Raw genomic sequence first — 14,243 nt, 5'->3', positions numbered from 1 at the left:
CCGAGCACACTGCAATCAGCCGGCGCTGCGGGTTTATTTGCTTCAATACTCAACGATGACACCCAAATGCATCGGTTGTTGCCCTGTGGCAGCTGTTTGCTATCCCGGAACACGCAGCAGCACCCCCTACCGCATCTCTTTTCCATTCATTACTACCTCAAGCCATCCTTCCTTCCTTCCCTACATCTCTCTTCTTTCCTCCCCAATCAGACTTCTACGATAAAAAAAACTTTTTTCCATTTTATATCTCATGATCCTTAATGCTTTCCACTGGCTAAAAAAACAACAACTACATTTAAAGTGATGCTGAAGTAAATATGGTGAAGCAGCATTTAGCTGTTATGCTGCACGCAAATGGAATAAGCTGCCAATAGAAAGAAAGACAACTTAAAGTATATTTTAAATCCAGGTTAAAAACTTTGCTTTTTTTTTGTACATTCCCGCAATGAAGGTATTTAAAGGTACGGTGTGTAAAATTCACTTGCCACCTAGTGGTGGACTAATAGAATGCAAGGCCTAAGTTAGACACATGCATTTTTCATCACCATCACAGATTTATTCAGCAGAGGTGCAAATGTAATTAGCCTATGATTAGATTAAAAAAAAAAAAAAAAAATCATTGATGTGATGGAATATTTTAAGGGGGATATTATTGAAATTATTAGGTTTTAAAAATTAACATAAAAAAAAAAAAGAAATTCTACGCACTGTTCCATTAAGCATTCTTAAAATCAATTTCACTAAAAAGTCCAATAATTTCAGAAAACTCCTTTTTATTTTGGGCCTTTGCTTTTCAATGTCTTGTTTGCAAAAACATTTAACTGTACGTTCCTTAAGTCATTTGAATGGGCTACTTTTGTTTGCAGATGCTTTTAGGTGTCAGGCTTTTTTTGGCTATGTGAAGCACACCAGGTTGCCTTATGTATCAAATGCGCTGTGTAGTTTTTTTTTTTTTCAAATTATGGCTTTAATTATTGCCATTTTCACTATGTGGAGGTGGGCCAGCCCCCTCAATAAATTGGGAATCACTTTACTCCACTTTTCCTTCCTCCTCCCCTGTCCTGCATCTCCACCCATCCTCCTTCCTTCTTTCCTTCAACCTCCCTCCTTCCTTCCTTCCCTATCGCCCCCTGCATCTTTCTCCACCCCCCCCCCCCCTGTATCCTTCCTCGACACAAGCGTGCTCCCTCTCTCCTCTCATTCAATCAGCAGTCTGCTCGCTAATCAAACACCATCTGCCCTTCCATCCCCAACCTGTCGGGAACAGCTGCCAGCCACTCTCTTAACAACACTTTTAACAACCCTGTCGAATCTTCCACCGCCCGCAGCCGGGCGGATGTTGCAGATGAGGGCCAGCCCCTCGCAGGCCGGGAGGGAGGCTGAAAAGAAAACATGTTAAGCCAAAAACTAAAAAAGATGAAGGACTCTAACTACCTCTCAGCGGACCCGACTAGCTATTAGGAACTGTAGGCAAAGAAATGACGCGACTTCAGCAAAAGGGGGAAATGAGAAAGCAGAAGGTACAAACAGAGCGATAAAACAATGGTACTCCATAAACGAGATGATGCCGGAATAGTAATCGAGGGAAGAATCAGCCGCCTGCTCAAAAACAGGATTTGAAGCTAATGGTGGGAAGTAAAAGCTCCCAGCGCGCACACGCAAACGCACGCACGCACACACACACACACACACACACACACACGCGCACACACACACACTCAATTTCCACACGCACGAGAGCTACATAATTGTCTATCAATGCCCATTTGCACATTCCAGACAAACACACAAATACTCACACAAACAATTTCATAACATGCCAAGACATTTTCAATTGTTAAATCCAGAAATATTTTGCAGCCAATCATGACAGGCCAGATGTTCACTAGTGTGTGTGCTTGTGTGTGTGTGTGTCCTTGTGTGTGTGCTTGACATTACCATGGCTATTAAAAAAAATGCCAAACACGTTCACATCAAAGAATTCGATTGAAGTATTGCAGATGATTGAGAATTATTGTTCCACAAAAAAAAAGTTCAACAGTAAAACAGTTTTAGGGAAACAGAAATCAAAGCTTGAAATTTGACATGAGTCAAAGATGGATATGCCAGCGGCATCGATGAAGGCACCCTGGGATGGTCAAATTTGTCCAGCAGAGGGAAGAGTTAAAAATCAATATTACCCCATGCGGAGCAGATAAAGGGGGATTGTACTCTCTTAATGCACATTTCAACATCTGAGCACACACACACACACACACACACACACACACACACACACACACACACACACACACACACACACACACACACACACACACACACACACACACACACACACACACACACACACACACACACACACACACACACACACACACACACACACACACACACATTCATCCATACAGTTTGAAAACACAGAGGAAGTGTGTCAGCCACGTGCCACATGTCCAATTAGGGCGTAAAGTCCATCAATAAGAGCCTTTCAGGGATACCAGGGGTTCTATCAGCTTGTGCAAATACACACACACACACACACACACACACACACACACACATCAGTGCACACATTAACCACGCAAGGCGGTTCCATTTTGATCTCGGTCGTTCTGTCATTGTGTTTTTTTCCCGCCGTGGAAGTTAGTTGTGTGCTAATTTAAGTGCATGACAGCTTTTTAGGCTGCTGTGTGTGTCAATCTTATTTGAGCAAAAGTATTGGAACTGAGAGGCTACTTTGTTCAGTGTTGCAGAAAACTGAAAAGTCACACAGAGTGAAAGATTATTATCATTTTTATTATTTACAGTCAGTACGAAAGTTTAAGATTTTTTTCTACATATCAGTTAATGGCTATTTCATACATTACTTTACATTTTAAATTATGAATTAATTCATTAAGATAACATTAATGCATTCCCTTTATATGTATTTTATTCAGCAGAAAATGAATTACTTTTAGGCTGATCCTTTTGATAATTTTTTTTAAATTTACAATTCAGTTGGCCGACAGGGTGGAAATGCCACTTTGCGTCTCGGAATGTACATCCTCCAGTGACAGGAAGTTGACAAGCCAGGCAGCTGCGTGCCTTGGAATATTCTTTTAATCTCAAGGTGTTCCCATTGTTGAGAAGCCCAGGCGGGCAGAGGAATTTAATTCATCAAGAAACAGATAGCCTTGTCACAAAGACGGCTGCTATAAATAAGCGGGTGACACACTGGCAGCGGTGTCGGCTCACTCGGAGGATAACACAAACACACACACACGCACACACTTGTTGATCTGAATGTAAATAAAATAACGCATGTAGAACATACAATACACACACATCTGTGTCGACTCTTTGAACATGTGTGGTCAAGGTTTACTGAGAAATCCGCTGGAGGAATGCAATAAGAAAAAGATGCCTCCCACCCCCCCCCCCCCCCAAAAAAAAAAAAAAAAACCCACACACACCTGTCAACTGTCAGCAGTTGGTTGCAAACAATGGGGTTGAAGGGGAAAAGCCAGGAGTCTTATTGGGGTTAAAAGAAGGTTAAGCTCTCTGGTTGGCGTGTGCCGCCACTCTAAATCACTTGAGGATTTACAGACAGACCACTTGCAGTAAAATGGACAGTAAAGAACACCAATCTTCAAGACAAACACCGCAAATAAAATAAAGTTGCTGGATTTGAAGAAAAACTGCAAGGTATTACTCTTGGAGACACAAAATATACTTTATTTTATTTTTTTTAAGACAACTGAAGGGAAAAACATAGAAAAAAAATACATTATTCATTCCTGTTGAGAAATAAGAGCATGTTCTGAACGTTTTAGCCTTCCTTCCGCCTTTCAGGACTTTTCCTTTTCTACGCAGTTGTGACATTCACCTGTTTCCAATAGACCTGTGGAAAATTCCGAACAGGTGTTTTATGAGCTTTCTCAACTTTCCTGGTATTTTGTTGCCCCTCTTTTAAAACATGGAGCAGGCCTCATAATTCAGAGAATCATTAAAAAATCTCTGTTTCAATATTGAATATTTTTTGCAGTAATTTGTTTGCATAAAGTTTGATATTCTCTTTTTAATTTATGTTTTACACAATAGCACAATTTCATTGTTTGAAACTGCTGCAAAAAAAAAAAAAAAAAACACTAGCGGTGACCTGCAAAACACACACACACACACACACACGCACAAAACTTTCTCCCTTTTTCATTAGAATGCAGCATCTTGCCGACTAAATCTACCTATTATTGTGATTGTGCTCATATTTTCCTTATCTCGCTCTATAATTCAAAATGACAATCTGGACATTATAATCCATCATGGATTTAACAATTTGCCCACATGCTCAGCGAGCCCCCAGCAGTGAAACATTCCAAATATTTGAGGCCTTAAAGTGTTAAGGCCTTGAGTGTGATGATGGAGAGGAGTGTGGGGGGTTAGCTCCAGGGGAAAAGTAGAGCAAAAGTAAAACCAAGACAAAGAGAGAATACACTGTCAACCATGTATTGATCAAAAGGAGGACATTTGTAACATTTGCAAATTGATCCCCCACAACTCCCCTCCTCCCTTCTTTTATCTTAATAGCATAAAAAAAAAAGCAAAAAATCTTTACATTAGAAAAATTTAATTGCTGAGATAGCTTATGCGTTGAGTGGATGAGAGTTAAATCTTGTGCGATTCTTTCTATCCAATCCCACAACAATTAAAGGAAGATACAAGCAGACCAAACCTGGTCAGATGGGCTTAGATAGCCAAACATGGCTGCCGGCAAGAACTTCAATCATCCATAGGTGCAAATGCGCGTCTGACTACATTTGTACAGTATTGTGATCTGATCACCAATAGGACCACACACACAGTAACTGACATTATTGCAAACTATATTTAAAAAGACAACAGCACCCTCTTGTGGTACAAAATAAACACGCAAAAACAATGAGGTCCATTTATTTTACACCTAAATTGGTACGTAAAAAAAAAAAGCTGCGATGGCCCCCATTGTTGTATTTCACTCATGCAGCATCTGAGATCAATATAAAAAGTAATACCATGTTGTGCCACAACATGCCAGGTAGTAATGAAGTCAACTACAAAGAGATGCAATTTTTTATTTTTTTTAATCTGGTAGTGTTTTGACCAGGATGTAATCTACAGTAGATCCCGCCAGTCCCAAAACCAGCTAGAATTGACATCAGTGAGCCACAACACCAATGGACACAATCGGTACAGCAAATGAATCAATGTGCAGTTCTGACAGTCTTCAGCAGGTGTCATCAGAGACCAGAATATCTTCTGATTGCCCAAGCGTCACGCGTTTAACATGACATCACACATTCTGTGTCACAGTGCATATCTTGAGCCCAAGTAAAATATTATTATGAAATAACAAGAGTATTTTCGAGGTAATTTGAGGACATTGCGTTACAATTCCCACCCACATTTTTCCATCTTCTGGTGCAACTCGAAAGAGGATTGAAATTATGAGCCACCAGGGGGCCTCGGTGATCTGTTGTGATCCCTATCGGTGCCAGCAAAGAGGTCAGTCTATAAATCACAATCAGCTGAGAGCCCAAGCCAATGCTTGGCGATATTCTGCTTTTTGTCACGCAATTCTGACAGCTATGCTCAGCAGTGTCTGCTTGGATTTGCAGTGAGGCTGCGTGTTTTAAACACACACAACACAGATGACGGACAGCTGATGGATGGCTGGCTTTTTATTCCTCCAGGAATACACAGACAAAAAAAGATTGGATGAAAGCATCACAGTCAGCTTGGGTCGCTTCATCCTTTTCTTATGGAGAAAGAAAAAAGAAAGAAAGTCGGAGAACAGAGCATTGGGTTTGGGAAGTCAGATCTTATCAGTTTAGAAGATGCTTCCAGTTATGATGGCGCTCTGCTTCTTATGTAATCGCCGCACAATGCCTCCAAAAGTGACACGAACATAAACGAGATGACATTGAAGGTGAAGTTAAAACAGTGTTGCAGATCCCTGGGAGCACAAAAAAGTTTGCAGTGAGCAGATACAGCATGGAATTTTGGAACACTTTGCGCTTTGGGGAGGTGTTTGCAGTTGAAGTCAGATAGCTGAATAGATCGTGAGCAAACTAGAGAAAAAGATTTGAATCGTCGATCAATCAGCAGATGATTTAGAGGTTTTGTGTCGCCTTGGGTGATCAGGATGACTTGAGACAAGCGTCTCAAGAGCACGGAGATAATTCCCGCTGTGCCAGCTTTCCGATTGATTACACTTTGAAATAATTCCTTCCTAGCGGGGTGTGCAAAGGCAAACCCAGATGAATGGGAAGAATGGACAGAAAATTTATTTTCCTTCAAGAGGTTTTTTGAACCCGTCGAGTGTTTCCTGCACAGGCAGTAAGAGTACAAGCACAAGAAAAGATGCATTGAAGTCAGCGTTGCATAACACGATTAGACAGTGGGATTCTGGAAAAAAAAGGATCTATTGTTTGCAGGCATGTGAGGTGGGGGGGGCGCTGGTTAGAAGCATGTGATGCGCGGAATCAGAATGTACAAGTGACGGGAAGAAATATAGGAGGATGCATGCCACTTTTTTTTATTTTATTTATTATTGATAAAAAAAAAAAACTAATCCTTTAACCCCAGCAGACTATTTCTGTGTAGAGGCTTTTCATGGGCTTCAAAAATGTACAAGGAATCAAACGATGCTGCTCTATGTTAATAATTCATATATTTCTATTCTGTTTGTTTTAAACAGACCATAAAGAGAGATTGTTGTTGTTTTTTTTTTGCAATTCCACAATTTCATTTTACGATGCTATTTTCAGCTGGAGAGTAGTAGCTGCCCTCTTTCGCCGCAGTAATAAAGCAGGCAGGGCGAGGCCAAATATTAATCTGCTTCACAGCCTCAACAGCGAGATTAATGCTGAATTTCAGAATGAAAATTAAAAAAACAAATTACTCAGAAAAGAGCTTCTCTGCAGAGGTTGGTCAAGCTGTTATGAGTCGCTCTCCATCCTTGCTTCCCAGCTTCCTTAGTCACTTGCAACTTCCTTGGAGTTACCGCCTGAATCTTTAGCTACCAGCTAAAGCTATTAGCTATAGCTACTATTCATCTCTTCAATTTATTATCAATTGGATCACGAATATCTGAAGATGTGCAACGGTGACTCCTGCTTGGAGTTGATCTAACTTTTACCTTTCACATGCTTGTCTATTTTTTTTTCCAATCTCCCGAGACAAATTTCTGGTCTTCCGTTCCATGTGTCCAACGTGTCACCAAACAGCACAATGACTTTAAATGCGACTGACCATATGTGTGCCCAGCTGGTCAAATTATTATCAAACCTTTTTATGGGTGCCATAATTTTTGTCTGTGCTGGTTTCATGACTTTTTTTTTTTTTTTTTTAAATAATTCTGCTGAATTACAATTCAAAATAAATGTCAGATGTTCTTGGTTAAATGCAATTATATAAATTATTATTCATTATTATCATTATTTATTTGTATTATTATTGTTATTATCATTATTATTATTCTTATATTTATTTAAACCAACAATTTTGTAGCATCTACTCACCTACACACACACAATCTCATTAGTGAGCACGCACACACACATCGAAAGTAGCAATTATTTTTAAAAGTGTATGCATGTGAGCAAAGTTAAGCCCTACATGTCGTGTACGTGTGTGCAAGGGCGACTCAGCTGCAGCATTCACTTCTCATTAGCTTCTCATGCATCTCTAATGCAAGCCACATGCAGGATGTCGCCGCTGGGGGTGGGACGCCACCCTCTGTTGCAGATGTGCAAGATGGAGGCGGGAGAATAGGACATGTAGCATTCATTAGATCAAGTGACTTTAATAGCATCGTCAGTATGTGGATTGTAACTATATTTACCTCAAAATATACTTTTTTTTTTCTTTTAATTTAGTCTGGTGGAACAAAAGGCCCTACTTGGGAGTGGTAATCATGAAAAAGAAATATATTGCATAAAATAATCTAATTATGGGAAGAATTTCAGTTTGATGTTTCAATGTTGAACCATCAAACCTAGTCCCTTGCTCAACACGTGCTATATGAAGCAAAACCATTTCGAGGTGTTCCAATATGACAGCGTAAGTGTTGGCCCACTTTTTTCTTTTGATTGATGCTGAAATGTGACATGCATAACATTTTTATGCGAATAAAGATGCCCCAACCCAAATTGAGAGAAGAATAAATGAGGTGAACTTGTTTACAAATAAAACAAGTTTTTGATTGGTTCGATTATCTGCTCCAACTTTGATTACTTTGAGATTGAAAGCTGCTGTTGGACAATGACAGGCTGAAGAATGTGACACAATATGATGAAGAGAGACTTGTGCAGGTCTAAAAGAAGATGAGAATGGAAAGACGTTTGTCACATCAGACGATGAAACGCATGCAAATTGGGCAGGTGTCTTCAAGCAGCTGCTCTCGGTTTGTTTCTGTCCCCTCTCAGCCGAGAGTTGCTGACTCAAACTATTTCAGTTATAGGTTACTAATTTTCTCGATTAAAAAAAAAAAAAAAAAAAAAAAAAAAATCACACAAAAGAATAATGTTCCTTTTGATTAATTTCAGTGGTGACAATCGAATTGCGTTACAAGCTTGTTTAGAAAGTGCGCAACGGCAACCTCCACATCCTCATAATGAGGTCCAAGTCCCCCCCCCACGTCACCCAAAATGGAACGATGAGTCTTCCAGACTCGATGAGCATCCTCAATCTCTTTGGCATATGCTATTTTGCTTTTCATATCTATTATTCATGAATGTAGCTGCAAGGGGGCGAAATAAAGATGCATCCGCAGCTTGCTTCCCCGTCGCTGTGACTTTTATGGCAATGCTTACCCGGTGATGGACGACATTTGCATTGAGTGTAAAGTACCAAATGAATGTGGTTAAATCTTTTTTGTTATTGAGGCGGGACATGGACATTGTTTATTTATTTGAACTACTTAATTATTAATTATTATTAACTTATTTATCAGATTTATTCTCTTTCTTTCTTTTGTTATAGTTTTTGTCCTGTCCAATGTTTGAATTGACTATCTGTTTATTTATGTATTTAACTGCTGGCAACTGAATTTCCCCCCAGGATCAATAAAGTATTTATCCATCCATCCATCCATCCATCCATCCATCCATCCATCCATCCATCCATCCATAAAAATCTTGCGCAATACAGAATTTACTATGGATTGTAATGTATAGCTATGATGTTTGAGAAACAAAATCCACCTTGATTCATTCATATTATTAAATTATTATTAAATGTATTATTATATGTGATATTACATAACTATCCTCCACCGCACTAAGGTGATTGTTGAAAGGAGTGTGACGCAAATTACAAGCATGCTAAACCTAAACTAATGTATAGCTATGATGTTTGAGAAACAAAATCCACCTTGATTCATTCATATTATTAAATTATTATTAAATGTATTATTATATGTGATATTACATAACTATCCTCCACCGCACTAAGGTGATTGTTGAAAGGAGTGTGACGCAAATTACAAGCATGCTAAACCCAAGACATATCTGCTACACATTTTTAATTATTTAATGGCTGCCAGAATGCTGGTTCAGACACAATTAGTGCCGCGAGCAACTGAAGGAACACAAAAGGAAGATCTACACTGCGAGGAATCAAGGCTGTGTCTGCCGAGACTCCCGTCATGCCTCTCAGGTCCTCATAAACATCACAACCAGGTGATGCCACAAATAGCCGTGAGCAGCAAACTCACTTAAAACCGACATGTTGCTAAATCCTGAACCTCAGGATCACTCATAGCTCCCTGTAGAATTATGTTTTCCCTGTATTAAAAGTAGAGAAGAGTCATTATTGTACCTTCGCCCTCCACTATCACATCATCCACCAAGTCTGAACTTCATTTAATTTGTTATAATTAAAGTAGAATGTCTTCTCCAATCTCTGCTCTCAAGTGCTAATAATGAAGCAATGGCAGAATAAAACAAACTGTCTCAAGAGTGAGATGTTGAGACGCGAGGGCCTCCTTGCGTCATCTCCTTGTTCCTCACAAGATCTCTTGAGAGTATGCAGTCTCAAGTCTTAATTATGAGGGAGGCACAACCATGTGTCTATGAAAAACAAATCCTCCATTACACAGGAGAGAACAGCTTCACCTGGTGTGACAGAACTAGAAATTCATTTTTCATCATAAACACAATCAGTCAGTAACAAACGAGACTTGGTACTTTTGTTTTAACATCGTTGAGACTGCACCGCCATCTTTCAGCTTCCTGTTTCCAGATCTTTCCATGGCTTATCTGCTTTAGCCGTGGGGGTTGACATCGAGAAATGACGCGCAAATCTTATTTCAACGTGGCCGAGCCGGGCTCAAATGGCTGTTAAATCTCATTTTCCCACTAACGGCGGCGTCTTACCACAGTGAACTCGCAACCAATAAGAAGGAGGCTTCTGAGTCTCAGTCATACTTATATCAGTAGAACCTTAAAATACTGCTTGGCCCAACTTTAGCATGTTGCTATGCTAATCACAAAGGTAAATCTTGAACATAATTACAACAAAGCACTTGATGATCACTTACATGTTCGTCGTGTTATCCAGTCCTCCACAAACATATCAAGATTTCCTGGAGACACACAGAAGAAATTTCAGTCGAGTCATGGCACAATAAGGAATGCAAATAGACCAAAATTTAGCAGATTAGCAGGAAATTTTGCATTTTGGCAGTTTTTACAAGAGAGCAGAAGCTTTTCTGAGTGCAACATTAATATGCAAAGCTATAACCTCCTGTTTGCGTCTACTTATTCACATTCTTACAAGTCTAGGTTCTCTTTTGATTCAAAAAGGAGTAAGAGTCCATCAAATTGAACCAAATTATTCCACTTATAATATATAATGATATGTATCAAATCGGCTTTTATTGGAAAATGTGTGTTCTCTGTGGTACTGTAGTTCTTCGTGCTTCCAACTTGGGTCATCGCATTCTATTAGTTCACCACTAGATGGCATAAAATGATATACACTGTCCCTTTAAAAATCGAACCATCCGTGAATCCTATTGAACCACATCTCTCGAGACAGGTATCAAATTATCTTCTATTGGAACCATGCAGTTTTCTCAGTCTCTCAATCCAAGTCATATGGAATAAACCACAAAAAAAAAAACACCCAGGGGTGGGTTGGTCGCCTGCTTAGAACTTAACAGTGCCTCACTCCTCTTAGCATGGGTTGGTTAGTCAAAGTGAAAAACCTTACTTAGCAGCTGCTGCCAACATATAGTGACTTCTGACAGGAGCCCCCAGGGGGCCCCAGGGAGGGGGTGTTTGCTGCTGCTTCGCAGCATAAGACACAATGCTCAGTGCAGTGATAAATGTTTATGCTACTCTATTTAGCTTTCAGTAAAATGCATAAAATCCCTGTCACACACAAACACACACACACACACACACACAAACACACACACGCAACACAGACACACAAAAGATTATTCACAATTGCATGGGTTCCTCCGCTCTTGGACAAATGTTCTGGTTCATTCATTCCTCTTAGAAGTGACAAGGAGCATCTGTTCTAAGGGTCTGCCTCTAGCAAGAATGAAAACGAGAGTAACAAACTCAGAAAAATGTACTTAATGTGTCACGACTGTTTGGTTGCGCTTCATCTGGGATCCTCACAGCAAATACACCACCACTGGCTCACACAGCTGCTCCAAACATACACGCGGACTTGCTTGGCCCTCCTGGTTGTGGGATCATGTTCGCCTCAGTTTGACAGAAAATTTTAGCTCAGTCATGGTAAGCTTAAAGTACAATATGTCCTACTTTCCGGTTGTTTTAAATGCATTCGTGGTCAAAATCAACGCGGGTCAGGCACGACAGTCCGAGGCATTCTCAACATCTGCCACTTGATCTTTCGGCAAACCAATGAATGAATTACAAGCTAAGGGCTGCTTGAAAGCTCATCTTGTGACGGATGGAGAGAGGGAATATAACAGTTTGACTGGGCCAGCTCTGCAGCTGATGGCACCCACTTTGAAGAATTAATTAGATTCTCGAGCAGACGCTTGCTTCAGCTGTGGCCCGGAACCGGCATAGTTTGAGAAAATAAATATTCTCTGACATGCACTCAGTGTTGAAGGATCTCGCACACTGGAGCTCAGCTGGTGTCTGTCTCCTATTAAAGGCGTTAGTACATGTGAGGAAAAAATATTGAGGGCATGATGAATGATGGACTGGATATTATAAAAATAGAAAGAAAATATTGTAGCAGTATTTTTTGTCTTGTTACATGCAGTACTGCCATATTATTGTTTCCCAATTTGATTGTTATAGAATATATAGAGTATAGAATATTATTATTATTATTATTTTATTGGTTTGGTTCACTTACCAGTTATTTCATTTAAATCAACATGTCATGCCAAACAGTATCATCATTCACACCAAAATACGATGGTTTTTTTTAAGTGACAATTTGAGCACAAAGTATTGTAGTAGCTGGATTTGGTTGAACTCAACACTCGGGAGCATGCATGTCATCTACTTTTGGACATAGGCTACCTTTGGTCAGATTTGAGAACTCTCTCTGATTCTATCCATCCTGTGTTAGGCGTTTTCTCACCAGCTTATATGACATCTGTCACAACAAACTAAGCCTCTCCACACTGAGCGAGACCTCGTAGGCAACCCAGAGACACTGGGGCCGGAGACAGCACGCAAGCGTAGGAGCCACGGGGTCATGGTTTGGGTTTGGAATATATCTGAAGTGACAACAGCTAGTCCCAGAACTTTTCAGAACTATCTCGTATATATTTTTTGAAATACCAATACGGTCATAAAAAGGATTTAGTTGCAACATAAAAATTGAAAAATGGTCAAGTGTAGTGCTGTAGCAATACCACAAATATAATATTGAGGTATATTACCACAACAACATTATTTGCAAGGGGCTGACACACTGCAACCAGCAACACATCAAACACTTTACATCCTTCTAATGAGCTCCCAGGCCACTTGAGTTCAAGCCAAATAGCTCTAGGATGTTTCTTTGGGATGAGAGACAGCTGTCAACATTCACTTGCAGGCCAATTACAATTCATTTTGAGGGCAGTCGATCTGTCTGGTACACACTCGTCTCCATTGCCTTGAATCGTTCTACAGTAACAAACTACAAGTACAACGGCCGATCCGGATTCAACCAACTGCTGTGCCATCAATTCTGGCTTTAGAATTACAATAATGTTGATTTGATTGGCACTCCGTCTCTTTCTGAGATAGGGCAATTTGATATCCTGATGATTATGTTTGTAGTTTGCAGTAGTGTGAAACTGCACCTCCTAAAGCTGATGGTGCGTCTTATAGTATGACACCTCTCATTTGCGTTCGGCATGCACGGTCAAGTGGGTTGTCAGTTTGTTCAACGTCACTGCACAGTACAACCACAGGTTTACATCACTTGACTCCATACCTTTTTAGTGTATATATTTAGATTTTCTTGGAAAATACTGCATGGTCGTCTGCAATTCTGTCAAAATGGGGCGACGGCTTCATTACTTCCTTCTTTCCAACCAAGTGACATTCGGGGTGATAAGTTCGAGTCTGACGCAGCGTACTTTGCAATTCAACCAATCACTTAACCGGCCCCGCCCACCGCCCCGTTGATTAGTAAGTGATACGTTCCCAATATTTGTTACGCACATACATGTCACATGTTAACGTTCAGTGACTATGATGCACGTAATTTGCAGCGTCATGAGAAAAAAATATTCAGTCCAAATGATCAATAAATGAATGCTGCCAATAATGCCATAGTTAAATATATCAAAAATATTATCCTTTGATTTTGGGAAGTTCTCAAGTGTGATTAAATAAATAAATAAATAAATAAATAAATAAATAAATAAATAAATTATAGCTTGTCATGCCAAACAGCCAACCATTCCAGGGTGTTCCGATTCACATTCTCGGAAGAAATGCTTGATGGTCTGGGCGCCCTCTCCACCAAGTTATCAGTTGGCCGAGGGTTTATCGTTTTACCACCCACAAGATCGCAACCGGTTGGACTGTCCTGGTGTGCAATGTTAGGATTGGTCTCTTTACTGATTAACAGGGTCACGACGAGAACGTTCCTAACTTGACCCCAATTATGCCCAAAATGTTGTTTATATGCATGTATATATTCTTATCTTATTCTTCGTCGGAAAATAAATCAGGTGAAGTATGAACATGACCAAAAAAATGACACCAGTTCAATCAGAAGAACAGGAA

The 14,243-nt window shown here is 39.9% G+C and overlaps 1 long non-coding RNA gene across 3 annotated transcripts in view; it reads right to left on the bottom strand.

Moving 5' to 3' along the window:
• LOC147062675 (uncharacterized) overlaps positions 1–13,573 on the bottom strand; it is a 75,711-nt gene extending 62,138 nt beyond the window's left edge. For all 3 annotated transcript variants that reach the window (XR_015067559.1, XR_015067557.1, XR_015067558.1), the window contains exons 1-2: positions 13,444–13,573; positions 10,559–10,603 (exon numbers count right to left, since the gene is read on the bottom strand). This is a non-coding gene — a long non-coding RNA (uncharacterized LOC147062675). The remainder of the gene's footprint in view (positions 1–10,558; positions 10,604–13,443) is intronic.
• Positions 13,574–14,243: the final 670 nt, after the last annotated feature.

The sequence above is a fragment of the Syngnathus leptorhynchus genome, chromosome 1, assembly GCF_054491065.1.
Source record: "Syngnathus leptorhynchus isolate UIUO chromosome 1, UIUO_Slep, whole genome shotgun sequence".
In the NCBI taxonomy this organism is placed as follows: Eukaryota; Metazoa; Chordata; class Actinopteri; order Syngnathiformes; family Syngnathidae; genus Syngnathus; species Syngnathus leptorhynchus.
Note: the sequence above shows the minus strand (reverse complement) of the source record. Positions and strands in the feature narration are given on the sequence as shown.